An 11449-nucleotide genomic window follows, 5' to 3' on the forward strand; every position below is an offset into this window, starting at 1 on the left:
TTTTCGTGAGGTAAGTGATTCATGAAAGGTATAGGTTATTGTTAGTGAGGGCCATTCTTTTGTCGGGATTATTAAAAGTCAGATTGCGTTGCGCTAAAAATATTGTATTTCAGTTTAAGCACAGTCATTTATAATTTTTCTATGGGGACGTTTCACTACTGCAGTGGACGACCGCTACATACGGATTATGGTTCGGAGGAATCCGGACAGCAACTCCACCATGTTGAATAACGCTTTCTGTGCAGCCACAGGACGTCGAGTTACCACTCAAACTATTCGAAATAGGCTGCATGATGCTCAACTTCACTCCCGACGTCAAAGGCGAGGTCCGTCCTTGCAACCACGACACCATGCAGCGCGGTATAGATAAGCCCAACAACACGCCGAATGGACCGCCCAGGATTGGCATCACGTTCTCTTCACCGATGAGTGTCGCACATTTCTTCAAGTAGACAGTCGTCGGAGACGTGTTTCGAGGCCGCCAGGTCAGGCCGAACGCCTTAGATACACTGTACAGCGAGTGCAGCGTGGTGGAGGTTCCCTGTTTTGGGGTGGCATTATGTGGGGCCGACGTGCGCTGCTGGTGGTCATGGAAGCCGCCGTAACACCTGTACGATACGTGAATGCCATCCTCCGACTGATAGTGCAACCATATCGATAGCATATTGGCGAGGCATTCGTCTTCAGGGACGACAATTCGCATCCCCGTTGTGCACATCTTGTGAATGACATTCTTCAGGATAACGACATCGCTCGACTAGAGTGGCCAGCATGTTCTCCAGCCATGAACCCTATCGAGCATGCCTGGAATAAATAGAAAAAGGCTGTTATATACGATGTGACCCACCAACCACTCTGAGAGATCTACGCCGAATCGCCGTTGAGGAGTGGGACCATCTGCACCAACAGTGCCTTGATGAACTTGTGGATAGTACGCCATGACGAATGTTGCGGCAGTTTGCCAACAACGAACGATTCAGAGATGACGTCGAGCGCTCTGAATGGAGGAAACCAGCTACAACACGTGAAGTGCCAACTATCAAGTAATTTTAATCGGACTATAGTAACGCATGTGCCAGCAAAACGCTTTTCAGGGACGATTTGTAAGAATCTGAGGATTATGCGGATAACTACGCCTCAGATAATGTTCCTGAACATGTTCCTAAACGCAAATGTGCTTCAAAAGTTTTTCCTAATGAGTGAGTGTGAACGTTTATTTAAACGAGTAAACAATATTGTGTCCCTTACCACAATTTACGCGAATTTAAGTAACAGGGAGATAATAGAGATGTTAAGGATCTCCTTAGCGTTTTTTACCTGCTGTAATTTGCTAAGATTAATTTCATGTTATACTGAATTATTGATTAGTTTTTGAGGTTGTTATATTTTATTACTAAAACAATTGCTAATGCAAATCTGATTGTGAAAAACGTAAACAATCTGGAATTTTTAAATTTGTGGTTTCGAGAGGTTGCTTGGAAAGGCTGAAACGATTGCTGGTATTTGCACGCCAGTACCGCAACTGGACGGCCGCTAAGAGGCGACTGGTGGTCTTTTCAGCCGACAGACGGGCGTTGGCACGTACGGCGTGGAACTTCTGAAAGCGAGCACCCTTCAACAATCGTCGTAAGGGTCCAGGCCAGAGGAGGGAGCGTTATGATCTGGGGAACGTTCTCGTGGCATTCTGGAACGCACAATCGACCAACAGAAATACGCATCTAAATTCGGAAAACATGCCCATCGCTACTTGCACTTTGTCTTTCCTCGGCATGATTGTATCTACCAGCAGAACAATGCAACGTGTCACACAGCTCGAAGTATACATTCGTGGATCGAAGAGCAATAGGGTGAGTATACCGTACTCCCCTGGCCATTAAACTGAATCGAAAATCCGTGGAACCACCTCGATCAAATCTGATCGAGGTGGTTCCACGCTCCATGGATCCTCATCGGAGAAACCAAGCGCAGATGGCCACAGAACTGGAGTCGACGTGGGTCCATATCCGCTACAGGTAACTTCCAGAACCGCATTGACTCTCTTCCTGTACGTCTCGCAACTGTTCAAGATGCAAAAGGTATTTATTCAGACTTTCGGCAGGTGCTCACATTAATGTGACTGGACAGACTACTTCCAAAACAATGACTTATCTGAATTAAAAAAAATGCTTTGCACGTACTTGAATTGTCTTATGAGGGTTTATTGAAATTTTTGTGTATAACTTCTCAAAATAACCACTTGTCTCTTACCATTGTTTACAGCTGAGGTCATTACAGTGGCGGATACATACGGGGAGGGGGGGGCGCCGCCCCCCCCCCCCTTGCAAGGCCATTCACATTGACACCCACCAGTCAGCCCGCACGCTATTCGTTCGTTTCTTTCGTCAGTCGACTCGACTGAATCGAGTTAACGAGTAGTTGTACTTTCCTATGTATCGCGCACGTCCGCTTCATCGTATATTATACGTTTCTGCCTGGCACATAGATACCTAGGAGAAAAGTCGCAGCCATTCTAGTGATCTCGATACGTTATTCTGTCTGGCATTTGTTCGAGAAAAGTCAGAATATCCTACTGTTTTCTTATACAGAGAACCTTCGATACGTAGCGTTATAAATACGATCGACGTAATGGCTTAGCTCTGTTGCACACTCACCCTGACATTGATTGTCTTATTGACGATGTAATTAACCAGTTTTCCAGGAAGGAGAGGCGCATAGAATTCATCATTTAAGGAAGAGAACCACAATTGTAACTTTTTTGTATTATAAGATGGCATTATCTTGTATATGTGTATAATCAGTTTAAATAAAACTTCCTTAAACATTACATGTAACTTGATTATTTTTTATTACGATAAAAATAATTGAAACTCAAGATATCCTTAGCGCCCATTCCTTGAGATTTATCTCTATCCGCCATTGAGTCATTATATTTTCCGCTTATCCTCTTAAGAGTAAACAACAAACATGTCGCGTCGTGCTGCGGTTCCCAACAATGCAGTGATCCCCTGTGGCGGGCCACGACGTTGCTTAGCGCCAGTCTGAGACGAGGAGCCCAGCGAGCGACACGAACGCGTCCGTCCCCGCTCAGAAAAAGGCTGTAAGAAAACCGTGGAGTGCAGTCAGAGCACGAAGTAACGACAGCAGGCAGAAGGTAAGCCATCCCAGCTCCACCAATCCGTGGCAGTCAAAGTACAGGCGTCAAATCGAGTGCACCTTTCTGCAGATGCATGACATAAATTCTCAGAGACGTGTGTATTTAAGGAAAATGCAGATCTTGTGCACTGGAGTGATCTGAGTTAGTTTATGCTGGAGAAACACGAATTTTACAAATCTTAAGAAATTCGTAATATTATAAATTATACAGTAACTGCACTTTTACCAAGTTTTCGTGCAAAGCGATTTCTGTAATCTCTCTATAACAGACACTGCTAGACAAGTAGAGGGTGTCACAGTCGTGTCTTAAAACACACGTTGAGTTCAGAGAAATGCTGCATTCTGGTATTCGGCTTTGACCACTAACGTTATGTCAATGGCTTCTATGACGTCACCTTCTAGTGCGTATTTTGAGCTATACTTTTTATAGCATTTTTTCTGTCGTAATCGCGTTCATTTAGAGAGAAACTAATTTCTTAATCTTTGATATTTATGAGAAACAAAATGTTGTCTGATAATCAGTCCCTCATTTTCTAGTCCTTTCAGTAACAAAATGTGGAAACCAATGTTAATCCAAGATCTGCGCCTGATGTGGTGAATAACTTTCAAGTGCGAGTGTTGAAGCGGCTTTGTGAAATAGGTGGATGGACTTAAAGGATGCAAGCAGCACCATTAAGTTTATGAGGAAATTGAACCTAATTGCTAATCAGTGTAAATAGAGTGCACGTAGCATTGAAATGAAGTCTAAGGTTCCCAACAAATGTATTGGGGAACTATGGACATGGCGCTGAAGCAAGGATCATTTGTGGTGTTCTATTCGTCGAGGCACTTGGTTTGAGATATCAAGGCTACTGAAACCATGAACAACCTTCTGTTTCTGAATTACTTGTTTGTCTTAGGCCTACAGTTTGGTTTTCTGTTCATGAAACACAGACAGACAGAAAACATTTATAACTGGTTTTTATTCTGAAGGGGAATTAGTTCTCAGTTTATAAGGAAAAGTGGATAAATAGCGGTGAGGGAGGAAGCATCATTTTTGAAATAGACGTGTCTCAGTTTGGAAAAAAGATGAGTGAGAGGATGTTCTGGGATACTGACATTTTCTGTGGACGGGGGCGCAGTTGCTTCTGGTGGTGATCCTTGTCTTGACATTGTATTCAAATCAGTACAAAATAGGACAGCCTTACCTAATAAGAAAGCATATAGCCTATGGGTCTGTCACAATGTCAGATGGGTGGATGAGTTGCAAGGAATTAGATGAGGTTGGTTACAAGTGTCTAGTAGTGAATCAATTTAGGAATATAATACTTAGGGCCTGTTCAAATACAATAGAGGGATATCGGGGGGGGGGGGGGAGGAGTCAATAAAACTATTATTGGGAGAGGGAAGTGGCGAATGTCGCTATTGCTGTCTCATTTAGTCGAGTATATTGCGGAAAAGTGTAGCGGAAATTCAGTGTGTTTTTGAATTATTTTTGAAAAGTGTTAGCAAGATTTATTTTCCAAAAAATGAAAATGAAATTTGTATTTGAACATGTAGTAGTCTTGTTGACGTTTTTCTATTTTTTGCAATTAATTTAGTTACTTAATTTTAATAAGTTTTCCAGTCCTTGCCATTTTAATTTTCCCTTGGTTTTTCTTCGCTTCTTTCTCTTAGGAACCAGGAGACCCTTCGCTATGGGGCAATACGTCGATTCCCCAGCCCTGTTATGCCCTTACCTCAGCACGTGACGTAGAGTCAATTTAGGTCACCGCATTTCTCGTTCACATAAAGCTATCAGATTACCTAGCGTTGCCCGGTTACTTCTTTCTTCCAAAATAATTTAAAAAATTACACAGGAAAATGGAACAGAGTCTGCTTAAAGTGTGGAAAAAGCTTAGTTCTCTGCAACACGATAAAAATTTCGAGTTGGAGGGCTCGTGACTGAAATATGATTTTTTTCTTCTTCTCTTATTAAACCATTCGACAATTATTAATATTTGTTTTTACAATTACAGGTTTCAGCTGTAGTCTACTGCGTTGCAGCATGTGAACACTCATAATCACAGACTATACAGCCTTAGCTGCAATTATAAAACTAACAATAAGTAACTGTAGTCAGGTGTAATGAGAGAAGAAAAAAGAAATAATTTATTTACATGTATTAGCTGTTGGCAGGTGTTCGATAATTGTACAGTAGTGGGCAAAACTTAAGGACGAAAGTAATTTTCGCATCATGTGTCACTGGTCTGTAACATATCTACATGAAAGTTGGACTATACATAGAAAGATCTGCTACAGTTCGATACAGAAGGAGACTGAATGAAATAAGCAATGAAACGAACAGAGCAACAGTTTTATTCAGAGACTATAATTACTCTGAAGTCAGCGGGATTTGTGATGGTCCCTGGACATTACAAAATGAGGGAATAGTTCTTAATAGGTTGTGTGACCACCACGGGAAGCAGTTCATGCTCTGCAACGTGCTCCCATGTCGGCCACAAGGTTGGAAAGGAGTTCTTATGGTAGGGCCTTCCAGTCTTCTACCAGGGTGTTCTACGGCTGCTGGATGGTCGACAGTGCCTGTGGACGTGCCGCACTACGTCCCCCCTAGGCATCACGCCCGTGCTCGATGGTACTTAAGTTGGGGGAACCGGCAGGCCAATCCATTTGCCAAATGTCCTTTCGTTCCAAGATATCCTCTGCCTGTGCTGTTCGATGCGGTCGCTCAAAGTCATCCATAAAAATGATGAGAGGGCCGAATACACCCCTGACGAGACACGCATGAGGAAGGCGTACAGTCTCAAAATAACATTGTGTGGTTAGTGTACCACGTTCAAAAATTTGGAGGCCAGTATTCCCATGAAACTTTATGTCTCCCCCACACCATAACACCCAGACCATCAAAACGACCACGTTCGACAAAGCTCACCATACCCTCATATGGTGAAGAGGTGGGAACATGTAACACATTCAAGAACATTGTCTAACATCATTATTTCGGTGGTCCACGTGTTGTGGTGTGGGAAAGCATGATATTTTATGGGCGTACTGACCTCCAAATCTTGCCTTTTTTAACGTCTAAATGGCCGTCTTAAATCACGGTGATTTCAGTGTAATTATTATCTTTGAATAACATTGCCATTTTTGTTCAGCTCACTGCGTATTTCTTTCAGTTACCCTCTGTGCAATTTGTAGCAGTTCTTTTTATGTATAGTCCAAGTTTAATGGGGGGCAACGGCCTTGCCGCAGTGGATACACCGGTTCCCGTCAGATCACCGAAGTTAAGCGCTGTCGGGTGTGGCCGGCACTTGGGTGGGCGACCATCCGGACCGCCATGCGCTGTTGCCATTTTTCGGGGTGCACTCAGCCTCGTGATGCCAACTGAGGAACTACTCGACCGAATAGTAGCGGCTCCGGTCAGAGAAAACAGTCATAACGACCGGCAGAGCGATGTGCTGACCACACGCCCCTTCTATCCGCATCCACAGCTAAGGACGACACGGCGGTCGCATGGTACCGATGGGCCACTTGTGGCCTGAAGACGGTGCAAGTTTAATGAAGTTACATTATTATATTGTGACACGCCATGTGAAAATTACTCCCGTCCTTAAGTTTTGCACGCCGTTGTGTGAAAGAATTTGAGACATTCACTAAATATTTAAATTACAAAAGCCAGTAGAAACCGTCAAATGTGCATCGGTGCAGTCCCTGTCCAGAGCATTTACCCCCTTCTGTGTGCTTTCTTTGTATCCCGACTTGTTAATGAGAAAAAATTCCGTGTTTTACCCTCGTTCTGAGCCGGCGTTACGTCGCAGGCAGGGTGAGTAAGCTCGATAAGTCGGAGGAAGGCAAAAAGCACGGCACTCTGAGAATATCGTGTCTACTACGTCGCTGTGGCGTTTAAACAAGCCTTCGGTTTGATATAAGTGTTATGATGCACGTCGATAACCATTATGCACCGAAGAACCGAATGTTAATGTCTTGGCTGTTAATTATAAATGGGTAGAATGTGGCCAAAGGGATCTTATAGACAAAGGGAATATAGACATGCAGGCAAAACATTAGTTGACAAAAGTTCACTTTAAATAAATATAGTTTATTCAACTTTTGAGAAGGAAACTGCTACACTGCTGACAACTGGTGACAGCCGTCACTAGTTATTATCAGAGGCGCGACACGAGCGTGAAGATATGTTCACTGAATTCTTTCCGGCAGGACTAGCTATCAACAACTCGGTGTAACGTCGGCACTAACTAGCGACATGGAAGTAATCTTGACTAGAAGACTGGCGCCAAGGTTGCCGCCTGAGGGCCCTCCATTGGTGGCGACGTTCAAAGCCTCGCTCGTGGCGTACGCAGGTTTCTTCGAGGCACCGGCTCCTGGAGTATAGGTAGGCTACGATACTGTAGAAAGTTTTACCAGTTCTCTGTCCGTAGGCTACTGTATGGTTTGAGTGCCCCTTTCTCATGGTTTTAACCAAAATAATTGTAGATTACGATAGTGATAGTCTTTAGAATCTAACAATTGTGTTATGTTTGTCTGTTAATAACTGAACATAAATTATATCCTCCAAGATTGACGTAAGCACTTTAATTCTTTGTTGATTCTTGGTGTAAGTAGTCGAGAAACCCATAAAACGAGGATTTCAACATTCGAAGATAACTGAAAAACTTACTGTCATCTGCACATATACACTTAAACAGCGTATAACGTAAATCTCTAGTCAATCGAGAAACATACATTGGATACTCTCGCATTTCCCTAACGCTTCTCATTTTCTTCTCTGTACAGGATCACATTCTATCAGCTGACTATTCCCCGATCAGAAAAGATCATTTTTTCAAATAGTGTAAAATGTGAAACCAAATTTGTAAAATAATAACTATTACAGAGTACACCAGCATCGTGTAGTTTTTTCACACAAAAAGTATGAAATATTCTATTAAGAACCAACAGAACAGCCAGTTAATGAAAAAGCTGTGCCACCAATTAATCAATTAATGAAGAATCTGGCAACTAGCGGTCTAATTCACTCTGAACCGTTTGACGAAGTTTCGTTTTGTATGTGTATCAGCTGCTCGTTGAGTTCCACAGAAGAGGAAGCGTGAGTAAAATTGACTGCTTAGCTCCTTCAGTGCGAGCGCTAATAAATCCAAATTTCAGCGCCGCTACGCTCAGGTGTACGGTACATTATTTTTTAGGGTTCGGACTGAAAAATGATTCTTGGTATTATGTGAAAAGCTTCTTTCAGAATAGCGTTGCTTTCTTTCAGGCGTCTGTAATCGATATCTCTCGATTTTATGTGAAACCTACCAGTCGGTTATGATAAAAAAGTACACGATGCTCGTGGAAATTTGCACTAACTTGTGAGCTGTGTACGCAGTGAGACAGATGCCTAATTAGGAACATTGCACTCCTAAGATGCGGACAGCGTTTGGGATTATTAATGGCTGCAGTAGACGTTCAACTTCATATCTGTACCTTCTGGGAAAGACTCACCGAGCGTATAAAATATGTACGGCTAGGTGTGAAATTACAACTCTAGACGTGAGAGCCTAACGATGCAGAATAAAGTAGCTATGATAGTTTCTTTATGATGACGCATGCACTTACACTTTAATGGCGCAGTGCAGAATTCATCGGTTGTTAATTATCTCGGACGTTAAGTTACTACAGTGATGGTGGACGGTGTCTGTTGCTCTCTGAGGCTCTTCACAAACTATACAGTTCTGTATAGAGAAGCGAGGTCGTTAGAAGGTTGTTACGACAAGCAGAAAGACTTGAAGATGATCAGCACATAGAAGACTAAATGGAATGATTAACTACTGACTTTCAGCGTAAAGAAATGTAATGTGTTGCGCGTAGTTAGAACAATATACTCGATATCGCTCGACGAACTGAAATGGTAGTGAGCATGGGGATTGGCTTTGGAACGTGCTGGAGTAAGCACTGCCATATAATGCTTTAAAAAATTTATTAATAAGAACCAGATGTAGAGTTTTAGTCTTGCTTCAAGACGCACTTCACGGTAGTTAAGGTAGCACAAGGTAACCATTCAGAGTAATTAAATATGTAAACGACAAACGCAATTCATGTTGTTCAACAGACATTCACCTACCACATGGGGTTCAATGCACAGAAGTTAAGTCCGAATAACACATTCCTCAATTACATATTTTAAAACAAAAAGGAAACTTGTTTTCTTGAACAACACGAATGAAAGACAAAATTTCAATTAATATGGGGCGCCAACTGTGATCTGGATGCTTTGACACAATTATATGTGGCCACCTTTAATAGAACTGTACACTCGATTAAATTTTATACTAAAATTTATATGGTATCAACATACGTAACCAATTAAATGAAAAGTGTTAATCCTTACATTAGCAAGTGGGAGTGGGGAGTACTTCGTGTACAACTTTTGAAAATATTGTGATCTAGTCAGTTACTTCATGTTTTAAAACAGTGAAAAACGGTTATTGCTTTTAATGAATTTGCTTACCGGGTCCTATAAATGTTTTAAGTTTTTCAGTTAAACTGAACCCAAATATTTAAGTGTAAGTAATAGATGGCACTTTCCACAATGACATAATGAATGTTACTCAATATTTTCAGAATCAGAACCTTACTTACAAATTAAAATCTCTCTGTATTATGAGTAAAAATCTGCAAAAATGAACAAAATTATCTTCACTTTTTGTGGTGGTCATAAAACATTACCAGCCTGGTAGTACACGTTATTGAAAATTAATTGGTATTACTGAGTGTGTGGTAAAATATATTTTCAGTTCCTTGATCCTCTACTTACACAGTAATTCTTTGAAAAGTATATTTTCAGTTCCTTGATCTTCTACTTACACAGTAATTCTTTGAAAAGGATCTTGTTAATGTAAATCAACAACAGTCAATTAATTTTTGAAACATTTTTTTAAGTTGGGCATGATGCACCCTCTCCCCTCTTAGTAACGTGTGATGTATACTATGGAAAATGCATTAGAACTGGTACGGTTAATACTACATTGTCAGGAACCAGAGGAGGGTCAACCCGTTATTCTTTGACAATCGGGGAGTCCATTAACTTGTACTGGACACAAATGAAATGATCTGAAACAGCAGGAAGACTACATTCTTTTCTAGAATGCAACCTATTACCATATGAAACAATAAGGAACGCGTGTCTGTACTGCAGATAAACTCGACGTCTTGACCAAAGCAAAATATCTTAAAAACAACACCATTCAAATACTGCTTCAACACATTCTTGTCTCTCAACACGACTGGAAGGAAACCATCTTTAACGGCCTTTAGTGAGATTTAAAGTCTGCAGAGCCATTCAATTGCAAGAAACTTCACATTGGCCTATACTAGCGTCTATTTCTCCTTCAAACCACTGCCACTCAACCTGGTGCCTAGCTCTTACTTCCACATCCAACGTAACTGCATTTAACACTGCAGGTCTTACGAACGCCACGAGCTGTCTACGGTGTGGAGCAAGTAACTGCTTCAGATGAGTTTAATAATTCTTCACTGCAGTTTTAATTGCATGGAATCACTCGACAGCACACGACAAAGTTAAGACCTTTAGTGGTTACCTTTTCATCGGCGTATTGATTGTCGCTGGGTCTTGTAAGGATCCGAACGTTCGCGAGGTATGGAGGACGAGGCGCCTGCTGTGACGTCACATGTTCGACGCGGGGTCCCGTATCTCTCGTGGACCCCTAACTGAAAGTCACCGACGTACCTCAGTCAGCGCACCGCCCTCAGTACACACTCCAGTGGTAGAGAGAGAGGTAGATACATAGATAGATGGAGAGAGAGAGACAGACACAGAGAGAGAGAGAGAGAGAGAGAGAGAGAGAGAGAGAGAGAGAGAGAGCCGGCCGGAGTGGCCGTGCGGTTCTAGGCGCTACAGTCTGGGGCCGAGCGACCGCTACGGTCGGAGGTTAGAATCCTGCCTCGGGCATGGATGTGTGTGATGTCCTTAGGTTAGTTAGGTTTAAGTAGTTCTAAGTTCTAGGCGACTGATGACCTCAGAAGTTAAGTCGCATAGTGCTCAGAGCCAGCCAGAGAGAGAGAGAGAGAGAGAGAGAGAGAGAGAGAGAGAGAGAGAAAGGGAGGGAGGGAGAGGGAGAGGGAGAGATAGTGTTGCGTCTAGGAATCCTACATACTTGGTTCGCTAGTCAAACAACTCTAATTAATGATTTTTATTACAACAAAACAAGTAAAAATACTTAACTTTGATCTGAGAATTCTTGTAGTCCTTTATATACGATCATCCACAGCTGCAATTACACAGATGTGTCGCAAGCAA

The 11449-nt window shown here is 42.2% G+C and overlaps 1 pseudogene; it reads left to right on the plus strand.

Moving 5' to 3' along the window:
• The first annotated feature begins 6365 nt into the window (after nucleotides 1-6365).
• On the plus strand, nucleotides 6366-6483 carry LOC124546158 (annotated as a pseudogene).
• The last annotated feature ends 4966 nt before the right edge of the window (nucleotides 6484-11449 follow it).

Source organism: Schistocerca americana, chromosome 8, assembly GCF_021461395.2.
Source record: "Schistocerca americana isolate TAMUIC-IGC-003095 chromosome 8, iqSchAmer2.1, whole genome shotgun sequence".
Lineage (NCBI taxonomy): Eukaryota > Metazoa > Arthropoda > Insecta > Orthoptera > Acrididae > Schistocerca > Schistocerca americana.